Source organism: Tamandua tetradactyla, chromosome 12, assembly GCF_023851605.1.
Source record: "Tamandua tetradactyla isolate mTamTet1 chromosome 12, mTamTet1.pri, whole genome shotgun sequence".
NCBI lineage: Eukaryota > Metazoa > Chordata > Mammalia > Pilosa > Myrmecophagidae > Tamandua > Tamandua tetradactyla.
In genome coordinates this window covers 33,255,386-33,267,470 of record NC_135338.1, presented here as the reverse complement: position 1 = coordinate 33,267,470, position 12,085 = coordinate 33,255,386, and positions in this window count along the sequence as shown.

Below are 12,085 nucleotides of genomic sequence, written 5' to 3'. Positions count from 1 at the left end.
CCCCAAGTTCCACCACCTCAGCTAACTCTTCTTTGACTTCTTGGGGCTAGAGATTGTCTAATCTGACTTGGTTGACGCTCCCCTATCCATTGTGCCTAGCATACAGTAGGGTTTTAATCATTGTTTCTTGTTTTGAAGGTGTCCTATGAGAGGGGATAAAGACAGGGTCACTTGCTTTGGACAGAGGCTGGAAAATCAGGCTGGGGACAGATTCCATTCAGGATCACTTGGCCTGCCAGCTGCAAACTCCCAAAGAGAGGGAAACCCTCTCCCTACCCCCAGCCCACTGCCGGGGGGCTCTGTACTCTCTTTGGCTGCTGTGGAGCCCTGCTGAGAGGGAGAGACTAGTGGTTGTGGAAACTGAAGGCTACCAGGGTGGCTGTGAGGTAGGTCCCACCCCTCTGGTCTGGGCCACAGCAGAGCTGGCTGGGAGCGTGTCACAGCGTGGGAGGGGTCTGGGAGGGGTGCGCCGTTCATTCCAAACATTGCCTCATAATAATGCCATGCCCACTGGCCTCCTACATTGTCCCAGCCCTGTATCCTGTATCATCTCTGGTCCTCACAGCAACCCTGCTGGCAAGGCCTCGGTTCCAAGTCTGAAAGTTAGCATAACAATTCTTAATTTGGAAGGCACGGCCTCCGGAATGGGCATCCCTCACCTTGTATTTGATGGAGTTGGGTTCCAAGTGGCACCATTCAGACAGCAATATGAATGGCGCCCCCTGGAGTTGTGCAAAGTATGGCCTTCCCTTCCAAAGAAGAATTTTTATCCCCATTTTATAGATAGGGACATTTAGGCTCCCTGAGCAGTTTGGTAACTTGTCCCAAGCTACCTAGCTCGTAAGCCTCTCTTGAGGCCATCCTCTACCCCAGATGAGCCTGATATCAAAAGCTGTTCTCTTTTGACTCCATCTGTCCTCGGCCTCCTATCCATGCCAGCCTACCCTGGGAGGACGGACGGGATGTTATGTTAATGGCCTCTGTCATGTCCTTGACTTATTATCATGGGGCATTCGCGATGAGCCAGATGCCAGCCGATGGGCGAGGACGTGAATGATGGAAAACAAGGCCCGTGAGTGATGGGAAGCTTGGCTCTTGCCAGGAGATGGGGATGAAAAATCACTTGACCAAACCTCATGACGGAAGCTGCTGATTCCCAGTCCCATGGAGACAGTCTCTATCCTGCCCAAGATGGTTGGGGGTGGGGACAACCCCAGGCCTTCTAAGAGGCTCCTCATGAGAGGCTACAGGTGGAGGGAGGGGGGAGGGAGGGAAGGAGGACTGGGGAGGGCCCAGCATCACCCACAGCCAGCCGCACCCCAGCACCGGCGTCCTCAGCAGACTCCTGGCTGGGGGGCTCTCTCTGAGCCTTTGGTGGGAGGGTTATCGTTACTGCTTCACAGCTGCCTTTCTTGGATCAGCTCTTATGGAGCCTTACAGGGGGAAGGGGAACCCCACAAAGCTTGGGCCAGGGGTGGCGGGGGAGAAGAGAGAAAACCGTTAGCGCACCCTTTCAGCAGTGCGTAGGGTAGTCACACCTCGATCCAAATTTTGGATCTGCTGCTTTACAGCTCTGCGGTTTTGAGCCAGTCATTTAACTTCCCTTCACCTCGGTTGCTTTCCCTATGAAACAGCCTGATACCGGAGCTGTGAGCATCCGTTGACCCTATGAGTTAGTACAGGGGTCAAGGGCATGCCTGGGGCTCAGACCCCCACTCTGTCACTTGCTTGGTGACTTTGGAAAGTTACTCAGTCTCTCTGTGCCCTCAATTTCCTCATCCGTAAAATGAGGATAATACCAGGGTATGAACAGAGAAGCAAAAAAATATGGATAAAACATAAATAAACAATAGGGAGAATAAAGGGTAAAAAATTGGGTAGATTGAACTACTAGCAGTCAATAAGAAGGAGGCATAAAGGGTATGGGATGTATGAGTTTTTTCTTTTTATTTGTTTTTTCTGGAGTGATGTAAATGTTCTAAATATGATCACGGTGATGAATAAACAACTATGTGATGATATGGTGAGCCACTGATTGTACACCATGTACGGCCTGTTTTTGTGTGTGATTTCACAATAAAAAAAATTGTTAATGGGGATAATAGTAGTACCTACTTCTTAGGGTTGCCATGAAGATTATAAATACATAGCAGAAAACAGTGCCTGCTACAAAATTAGGCACATATAAGGGTTCACTATTATTATTGTCATGTTTTAGGAATAATGTACCCAGGACTGGTAATGTGATGAAGAGCAAGAGAAATCTAGACTCTGACTTCTTGGAACCTGGTCCAGGGATGGAAGGAGAGGGTGTTCTGAAAGCTAAAGCTTAGCACGGTGCCTGGCACTGGAGTTCAATGCCTGTGGCTTTTACTACTGCAATGGATGGGTGCAGGCCCCTCGTCTAATCGACCAAGTTCTCTGAGAGGTCAGGAGTTCTAGTCTCCTTGGTACAAATAAGGGACTAAGCCTCAGGGAGAGGGATTAGGGAAGAAAGCGGATGCTGTTCTCCCTTTCTGCCTTGTGCTGGGCAGTTTTAGCATCGGCTGCAGCCAAAATCAGGCTCCCCTGCTGGCTTCCTCCCTGAATTATTACCCAGCCGTAGAAACTTTTTTTTTTTTTTTTTTGGTGGGGAAGGTGGAGGATGGAAAATGCAGGGAAGAGAGAGGATCTGTGTTTGAATCAATAATCCCATTATGAATCTGTCACCCATGAATATGTTTCACTTTTTGAAATGCTCTTGTGTATTTTGAGCTCTCTCCCCTTGGGGGTAAACCTTATCTTTTGTTGTGCTCATTGGATTTCTCAAGAGAATCTCAGAATGTGCCCAGCCCCAAAGGTCCTACTGTCCCCTCTCCTGCCATCAGACATTGGGCCGGATACTCCATTTCCCTTGTTCAGTAAAGAAGTTGATGTTGGGAAAAAAACAAGAGCGATTCTGATTCCTATTTCCCTCCCCCCACTGAACATTTATGAAGTTCTGAGCTTTGGGACATTGTCTTAATGAATCTTCCCAACTCCCCTGAAAGATGGACATCATTTTGCAAGTGAGGGAGCAGTCCTCAGAGAATGCAGGCGACTTTCCCAAGAACACACAGCTGCCAAGGGTCAAGTCACAGTCTGATCCCACTGCATTCTTGGTTTCCTGAAGGCAGAATGGGGATGAGGTGAAATCAGAGCTCAAACTGAGAAAGGGACCACTGATATAAGGAGGGAACTGATGCCCAGAAATGTTTGACCTATACCCTTCCCACCAAGAATGGGGGAGAAGAAAGGAATGGGTGCTGAGAAGGGTGGGAAGGGTGGAGGTGAAGGCCAGCTGAGCTCCCAGAACCCAGGATGGCTGAGATGATCAGACTCCTGGGCCTGTTTTTCACTCCTAGGTTGTGGAGGGCCCAAGGACTAATCTACCCTTTGGACTTTTCTTGAAGGGTCCCAGGGAGACAAGAAGCAGGCTTGCTATTATTTATTTATTTAGAGCAGCTGTGGGTTCACAGAAACATCGCGCAGGAAGTACAGTTCCCATATAACCTGCTCACACACAAAGGTTTCCCAATGATTAACATTTTGTACTTTTTACACATTAAATATGCAAATTTATACATAACATTTGCATATTTTACACATTCAAATGCACACATAATAAGTAGTAAACCTTTAAATTTTTTTCCTTTGGCTCACGTAAAATCACCTCACGCAGGCCCCCACCAGCAGCACCCAGACCTCACCATAGGAGTGCTAGGCAAGGCCCCTCTTCTGAGGGTCTCCTGGGTCATCCCGTGCAGCTACCTCCAGCCCCTTCCCCGCTGACTTCTCTCGCTAGCAGCTTGTGCCCTTCTGGGCAGGTGTGTCGCACCTGGAGGCTGCCCTGGCCGTGGGGAGTTCTGTGGCCAGGCCCCCTCTTCCCTTCGAACGTGGACTCCCTTTCCTTCTGGTAGAGAGGTGGCTCTCTTTTCTTGATCAGCGATGAAAACAGGATGAAGACTCTGATCAGCGCTCCTCTCTGGGCAGTGAGGTGGCCATACGAGGCCCTGGGAAAGGACATCAAGGACCGAGCAAAGTTGGCGGCTGTAGAGAGAGAGGACAGGCTTCCCTCACTCTGGTTAATGGCTGGATGCTTGCCTCTTTCTACAAAGGATTTGAGGCAGAGGATGGGTGTGGAAATGCAAGGACTGAGTCCTGACTCCCCTTCAACTAACTGTGTAACCTTGAGCAAATTCCTTCACCTTCCTGAAACTCAGTTAGTTCCAGTTAAAGGGGATGAATAATATTCAACCACTCCTGTCCTACCTGCCGTGCAGACTGCGGTAAGGATTGAATGAGCAAAGGATAGTAGAATTCCTCTGAAAACTCTCAAGGTGAGGTCCTCAACCCAGGATGCACTCTGAACAACCTAGAGAGGATTAAAAACAACACAATGCTTTAAGATCCAAGTGCAATTAAATGAAACCGAATGTGAGAATGATAGAGGGAGGAGGGCTGGGGGCACAAATGGAACCAGAAGGAAAGGTAGATGATACAGACTGAGATGGTGTAATCTAGGAATGCCTTAGAGTGTACAATGATACACCCATGTACATTGAGTACATGACTAAATGTACAAATTTAAAAATATTTTTGCATGAGGAAGAACAAAGGAATGTCGAAAATAGATGGTAATTCATATTTTAAAAATTTAACTTATGTGTGAGACTAAAGCAAAAAATGTTTATTTGGTACAAAATTTATATTTGACTAGTGCATTTCCTAATATGACTTGCGTGGACAGTTTAATTGAAAGCCATAAGTACATGGAACCTTGAATAGGAGATGAGATTTTGTAGGTTTGTCCAAAGTGATGCCCCGATAAATCCCAGAGTGATTTGAACAGTGAATAAAAAAAGTATTTGCAAAGTCCCCTTGGGGGAATGGCGAGAAAGGGGGAAAATTCAGCTTCCCCATTTGGAGAAGGCCTGGTATTCTCACAAACAGTGGGAACAACCAAATCAATAGTCCGAGCTCTCAGTCTTGGGGTTTGTTCATATGAAACTTATCCTTACAAAGGATAGGCTAAGCCTTCTTTAAAATTAGGTCTGAGTCACCCCCAAGAGAACTTCTTTTGTTGCTCAGATGTGGCCTCTCTCTCTCTCAGCCAATACAGCAAGCAAACTCACCACCCTCCCCATCTCTACGGGGGACATGACTCCCAGGAGTGTAAACCTTCCTGGCCACATGGGAAAGAAATCCTAGAATGAGCTGGGACTCAGCATCAAGTCATTGAGAAAACTTCTTGACCGAAATGGGGAAGAGAGAAATGAGAAAAAACAAAATGTCAGTGGCTGAGAGATCTCAAACAGAGTCAAGGAGTTATCCTGGAGGTTATTCTTACGCATTATATAGATATCCCCTATTTAGTTTAAGGTGTATTAGAGAGGCTAGAGGGAAGTACCTGAAACTGTAGAGCTGCGTTCCAGTAGCCATGTTTCTTGAAGATGACTGTATAATGATATAGCTTTCTCAGTGTGACTGCGATATTGTGAAAACCTTGTGTCTGATGCTTGTTTTATCTATTGTATGGACAGATAAGTTAAAAATATGGATTAAAAATAAATAAATAAGGGGAACAAATGTTAACAATTGTTAAAATAAATTGGGTAGAGGGAAATACTTGTGGTCAATGAGAAGGAGGGGTAAGAGGTATGGTATGCATGAGTTTTATCTTTCTATTTCTTTTTCTGGAGTGATGCAAATTTTCTCAGAAATGATCATGGTGATAAATATGCAACTATGTGATGATATTGTGAGCCATTGATTGCACACCAAGTATGGAATTTATATGTTAAGAATGTTCATGTTTGTATGTTGCTTGATTTTATAAATAAAAATTAAAAAAGAAAAGATCCAAGCGCAGTGATTCTGACTTCATTTGTATGGGATAGGTCCTGAATATGTGTGTTTTTAACTGCTCTCCTATCTAAATTTCCCTCTCCCCAATTTATTTTAACATTTTTCCCCCATTTATTTATTTTTAATTCATATTTTTAACTCATCTGTCCATACCATAGATAAAACAAGCATCAGACACAAGGTTTTCACAATTACGCAGTCACGCTGAGAAAGTTATATCATTATACAATCATCTTCAAGAAACATGGCTACTGGAACGCAGCTCTACAGTTTCAGGTACTTCCCTCTAGCCTCTCTAATACAGCTTAAACTAAATAGGGGATATCTATATAATGTGTAAGAATAACCTCCAGGATAACTCCTTGACTCTGTTTGAAATCTCTCAGCCACTGACATTTTATTTTTTCTCATTGCCCCATGGCTGGGAAACACTGCAAGGGGCAGGTTCTTGGTGATGCCTCCAAACCAGCCTTGCAGGAGGCCCTGTCTCCTGCAGTCACCTGTTGCTGACCCAGGGTCTCGCTCCAGCAAGACCTCACCCACCACACTCCAGCTGCACCCTCCCCTGCATCAGCACTCCTCAGCCTCTTGTGGGAAGAGAAAAGCATGTGTATCGTTGTCTCTTCTCCTGTGTTTACTCACAGGCAGGAAGGGACAATGGGAAGAAGCAAGGAGCTGAGGCTTGAGGACGTGCCCTATTTCCAGCTGGCTGGGTGCCTGTGGGCTGTGGCTCAGCGTCCCCATCAGTCTCAGATGCTGGGAATGACCACTCCCTGATACCCGGGGAGAGAGTTTGCTCTGCTTTACCCCTTAGCACTAAGTAAGACAATCCAGTCAGGTATTCATGCCTTCGACAACTATTTATTGAGCACCTACTATGTGCGAGGTACTGTTCTCGCTGTGGGGAGTACTGTGGGGTAATAATTTTAAAAGCCAAGTTCCTGTTCTCATGGAATTGACGTTATGAGAGATAGGCAAATAAGTAATATGACAGAAATTAAGAAATTGAAAGTGCTATGAAGAAAATAAAAATAAAGCAGGATGAAGGGTTGTAGAGTGGCTTGGGATGGTGGTAAAGAAAGTCACTCTGGGGAGTCAGCATTTGGGAAGAGACCTGAGAGGTGAGAAGAAGCCAGCCACTTGGGGACCTGGGCGGGGTGGCAGGGGTGGGGGGGGTGGCAAAGCAGGTGCCCCTGTCCTATGTGTCTGCAGAACAGTGAGGAGGTAAACGAGGCCACATCAGAGAGGTGAGGAGCAGGAGAGCAGGTTTGAGGCTCTCTGGCTGTCATCTGCAGTGTGAAGGGATGCTGCTGGGGGTACGGCCTGAGGAGTGCGTGCGCTGAGCTTTGCATTTTAACCGCTCTGGCTGGCAAACGGACATCTATGGATGGGCTGGGTGTGGGAGCAACACAGGAGGCCAGTTAGCAGGCTCTTGTGTGGGCCCGGCACCAGACGGCCACGGTTGGTGGTGGGGTGGAGATGGGGAGAGAAGATGGATTTGGGATTAATATGAAAGAATTCTTCCAAGCCAGGGTTCTAGTCTTAACATTGGCAGCTCAGAGTTCTTGGAGTCCAGAAGTCTCTCTGGAGGCTGCCTCTGTGTTCTCGAGTCCCGGCATCCTCCGCGTCAGATTCGGGGCATCATTTTCCGGAGTCTGCAGGAAGCCTGGCTCGGGAGCCCCGCTGCGGCCTCTGCCCTGCCCCTGGCAACTCAGCCTCCAGCTTCTTATCAAAATCAGGGCCAAGACTAGGGTCCAAGCAGGTCCTGAGACGCAGTAGAGCAGCCTGCAGCAGCTCTTACTATCAGGCTGTTGTGAACGGATGGGAAGGCAGGGGCACCGCCCCAGGAAGGCGAAGGGTGGGTGCCCTTGGGAGTGGCCTTACACAGAAGTGGGGTGTGGGGTGTGGTGGGGGGGGGTGGGGGGCAGGGAACCTTGACAATGCCTCCTTTAGGCAGTGAGAGGAAAGGGTTGGGGGCTGCAGAGATTCCACCAGGGTCTGATCCCTAAAAGAAGGAATTTCCAGATTCCTTATTGACCTCTGAAGTGGGCAGCTTGTCTCTTACCAGTTGCATGACTGTGGGCAAATTATTTCGCTTCTCTGAGCCTCAATTTTCTCATGCTTAAAATGGGTTATGGTGAGGATTACATGAAACAAAACCTGTAAAGGCTTATAACAGACGTTTATCATTTTGAGGGCTGTCCAATATCTACACCTGATTCCGCTTGGGAGGGTTCTCCAATATATGAGTGTCAATGGCAGGCAGAGCCCCTCTTCTGCAATGAAATGGGAAATGCCAGATACATGCTTTCCCAGCTTCCCTTGCAGTCAGAACATGGCATGGGACCTGGGCTCTGCCGGTCAGAGGCAATCACTCTGGAGGTTGAATTGGGAGTGCAAGAACCTTGGAGAATTTTCTCTAGCAGTAGCAGTGGTTGCAGCAAAATTAAGCTGCAGAGAAATAGGTTAAAGCAGAATCCCATGTGCAGTGTCAGTGATGGTACTAGTGGGAGCTTCAACACATCACCCCGGGGGACACAGTGGTAACTGTCGTGGCTCCTTACTAGACAAGTACTGTGGTGGGATTTTGGGCATTGGTGCTAGTCTCCGAACCTCCTGGAGAACCCCTGAGCTACACAGTGATTTTCTAGTAAATTATTATTTTTTTTAGTCAAATCAAACAGAACCGTTTATAACCCAGAACACAAACTATTATAAGATACAATGATAGTACCTAGTGTTACCTCGCCTACCTCAATTCAACTTGGAAACCTAAATTTCCCTTAAGATTCTAATTTCAGGCAAGATTGAGCTATGATTAGAATGGAATTATAAAGAGAAGGACTTTGGAGAAAGATGTCTGTGCAAATTGTGAGTCTGTGGGTGCGGCTGAGATTGATGGCTGCCCACCCAATTTTCATTCTCTCTTTCTTCTATAGTACCAGAACCCTAATTTTATTCAGAGTGGTAAGGTTCCATAAAAAAGAATGCATTTCCCAGTCTCCTTTGCAGCTAGGAGGATCCATTTGTTGAAATTCTGTCAATAAGATATGAGCAAAAATCTTAAGATACATAAAAATCTTAAGGTAATGCCCTTTTTGCTCTTTTCACCTTTCCTTCACTTCCTGTCTGGAGCACAGACATGATGGCTGGTATGTCAGCAGCTGTTTTAGACCATGAAGTCCATCTTCACTGAAGATGAAAGTCAATATTAAGAGAGCGAAGAGAAGGATAGGAGCCTGGAGACCCGTGAGCCACCACATCAGCCCTGGACTTCCCCATTGAGCTTCCTTCATGGAGAAATTTCCATCTTCCTCCAGTGTTTAACTCCCCTGTCCCTCTTGTTAGAGGCCACAGATGATTCCCAGGGAGAAGAATTTTGAAGTTGAACAGTTTTGACCTGGGCAGAAATTGAAGAACTTGTCCCCAAGTCCTGACAGCTGAAAATCTCTTGGACTTGTCCCTCCTCTCCAACCTTGCAGAACTCTATCCTTGCTTGATCCTATTCTCTTCCCTGCCATCCTAATATCTGTCCATTTCCCAATATCTGGAATGGTGGACCCTAGAATAGCCTTTGCAGTGGTCTATGTGCCACAAACCTTAGCTTTGCTGCAGGGAAGCTGCTTGCTTTTTTAAAAAAATTTATTTATTAATTAAAAAAATTAATAACAAACAAAAACATTAACATATAATTCTGTTCTACATATATATTCAGTAATTCTCAATATCATCACATAGTTGCATATTCATCAGTTCTTAGAACATTTGCATCAATTCAGAAAAAATAAATAAAAAGACAACAGAAAAAGAAATAAAACAATAACAGAAAAAGAAAGATTATACATACCATACCCCTTACCCCTCACTTTCATTTATCACTAGCATTTCAAACTAAATTTATTTTAACATTTGTTCCCCCTATTATTTATTTTTATTCCATATGTTCTACTCGTTTCTTGACAAGGTAGATAAAAGGAGCATCAGACACAAGGTTTTCACAATCACACAGGCACATTGTGACAGCTATATCATTATTCAATCATCCTTGAGAAAACCGCTTTCTTTTTTGCTTTGATTTCTTTCCCCATGGATGCCCAGCATTCTCTGCCCAATGAGAGCTGTGGAAGTGGTTCTAATCCTGGCTCCAATACTTACTTGTGGTGTGCCACGGGGTGAATCTTTTAGCTTCTCTGTGCCTCAGTTCCCTTATCTGTAAAATGGGGATGGTTATGCCTGTTCTGGCTTTCTCATAGAGCTCTTAGAGGGACAGATAGAAGAGTATGCATGAAAATGCTTAGCATGGTGATGCTTAGATGGTGAAGTCTGGTCATTTGTTTCTTGGTCACAAATGTTGGCTCAGAATATATCAACCATCCCATTTGCAAGCTTTAGTTATTTTTTTCTACCTTGCATTTGCCCGCAATTTCAACTCATCTACCCACATTTCTCACCCTTCAGCCTTTTATGACCCATCTGAGATTTATGCCTATTGACTTGGTATTTTGCTTTATATCATTTCATCTAGCTAGCATTTATTTATTGAGATTTACAACTACCTCTGGTAACCTCAGTTAACATTTATTGAGTGCTTACTATGTACCAAGCATTTTGCTCAGCACTGTACGTGAATTATCTTACTTAATACTCAGAAACGACCACTCCCCAAGACGTGGGTGCTTTGATTATATCTTTTTTACAGATGAGTCACAGTATGGCTATGGTCTGGTGGCCAGTGAGTTGTACAGCCAGCAACTGGACCCATGTGTATTAGGCTTTGCTGCAAGAAGACTGGCAGTTGGGGTACTCCATGAAGCAGATGCTGAAACGGAATCAGGAGGGCAAGTGGTTTAATTGCACTTATTAATGCACTTATTTATTAAAAGGTAAAGTAGGGGTGGGGGTAGAGAAGCGGGTTTGGAAGCGGAATCCACAATGCAGGCCTGACAACGTCTCAGCCAATCCAACAGGGCACTCTGGGTCAAAGATTGCCCTTGAGGGGACCAGTCCCTGATACCCCACCATACTCAGTCACTCAGACATTGTGGTGGGGCCCGAATAAGCTCAGCCGGGGCTCCTGCTACTGCACTCATGCACCTGGACAGCGAGCTCTTTATGAAAGGGAGATCCGAGCAGTGAACCCCGGAGCTGCTACCAATGCTGTGGAACAAACAACCTCCCACATCTTGGGATTTATCTCTTGCTCAGGGTCCCTGGGTGAGTTGGGTTCAGATTAGCTTAGCTCTGTGGGTTGGTTCCAGGTCTGCATCACAGGTCTCACCCTGGAACTGGTGGCTGTCGAGGCAGGCTCTTCTCATGGCAGGAGGCAGGAGGACAAGAGGCCGAGCAACCACACAAGTCCATGGAAAGCCTCTGGTCGTGGAATGTCTGCTCACATCCCCTTGGCTGAAGCTAGTGACATGTCCAAACCCAAAGTCAATGGGGTGGGGCAGTCAACTCCCTTCACAAGGGAAGCCATGACCAGGGTAGAGAAGGAGAGAAGAATTGTGACAAACACATACATGATCTGCCACCCCAGCCGTCTGGCATCTACGCCCACACTGTGGGCCAGTACACATGGCAGCTGTCCCAGGGGCTGGTATGGGCGGGTGTGGTGCAGAGGTTGAGAGCTCAGTACTGGGCTCAGATGACTGGGATTCAAATCCCAGTTCATACTCACAATGATCTCAGGCCATTACTTGACTTCTTGGAGTCTCGGTTTCCTCTTTTGTAAAATAAGGATAATTTAAAAACCCACATTATAGGGTTGCCAGAGGAATAAGTTCAAGAATGTATATAAAACATTTGGTGCCTGGTACGAGGTAGACACTCAGCCCATGTTATATTTACTTCTAATCCTTATGACAACCTTGTTTAATGGTGCCCTATTGTTTGTTAACTCAGAGCCAGGTGTGCCCAGGAGCCCGCCCTTTCCTGCGCCCTGAGATGAGATTCTCTCCCAGGCACAATGGATTGCTTCAGGGATGGGCTCCTGACCTGAGGTGAGCCAACAAGTCCCTCTCCCGGGATTTCTGGATTTGGGACTGAGAGGGTGGCCGAATGTTCCTGATGGCTGACGGTATAACACGACCATCCTGGAAGCTGTCGGTAACCATTTACTTTCTGCTTCTGGAGCAGACCCGTGCCCAGAGGGTTGGGGAGAAAGAGGAAGCTGGGCACCAGTGTCGCTGCATTTGCTCTG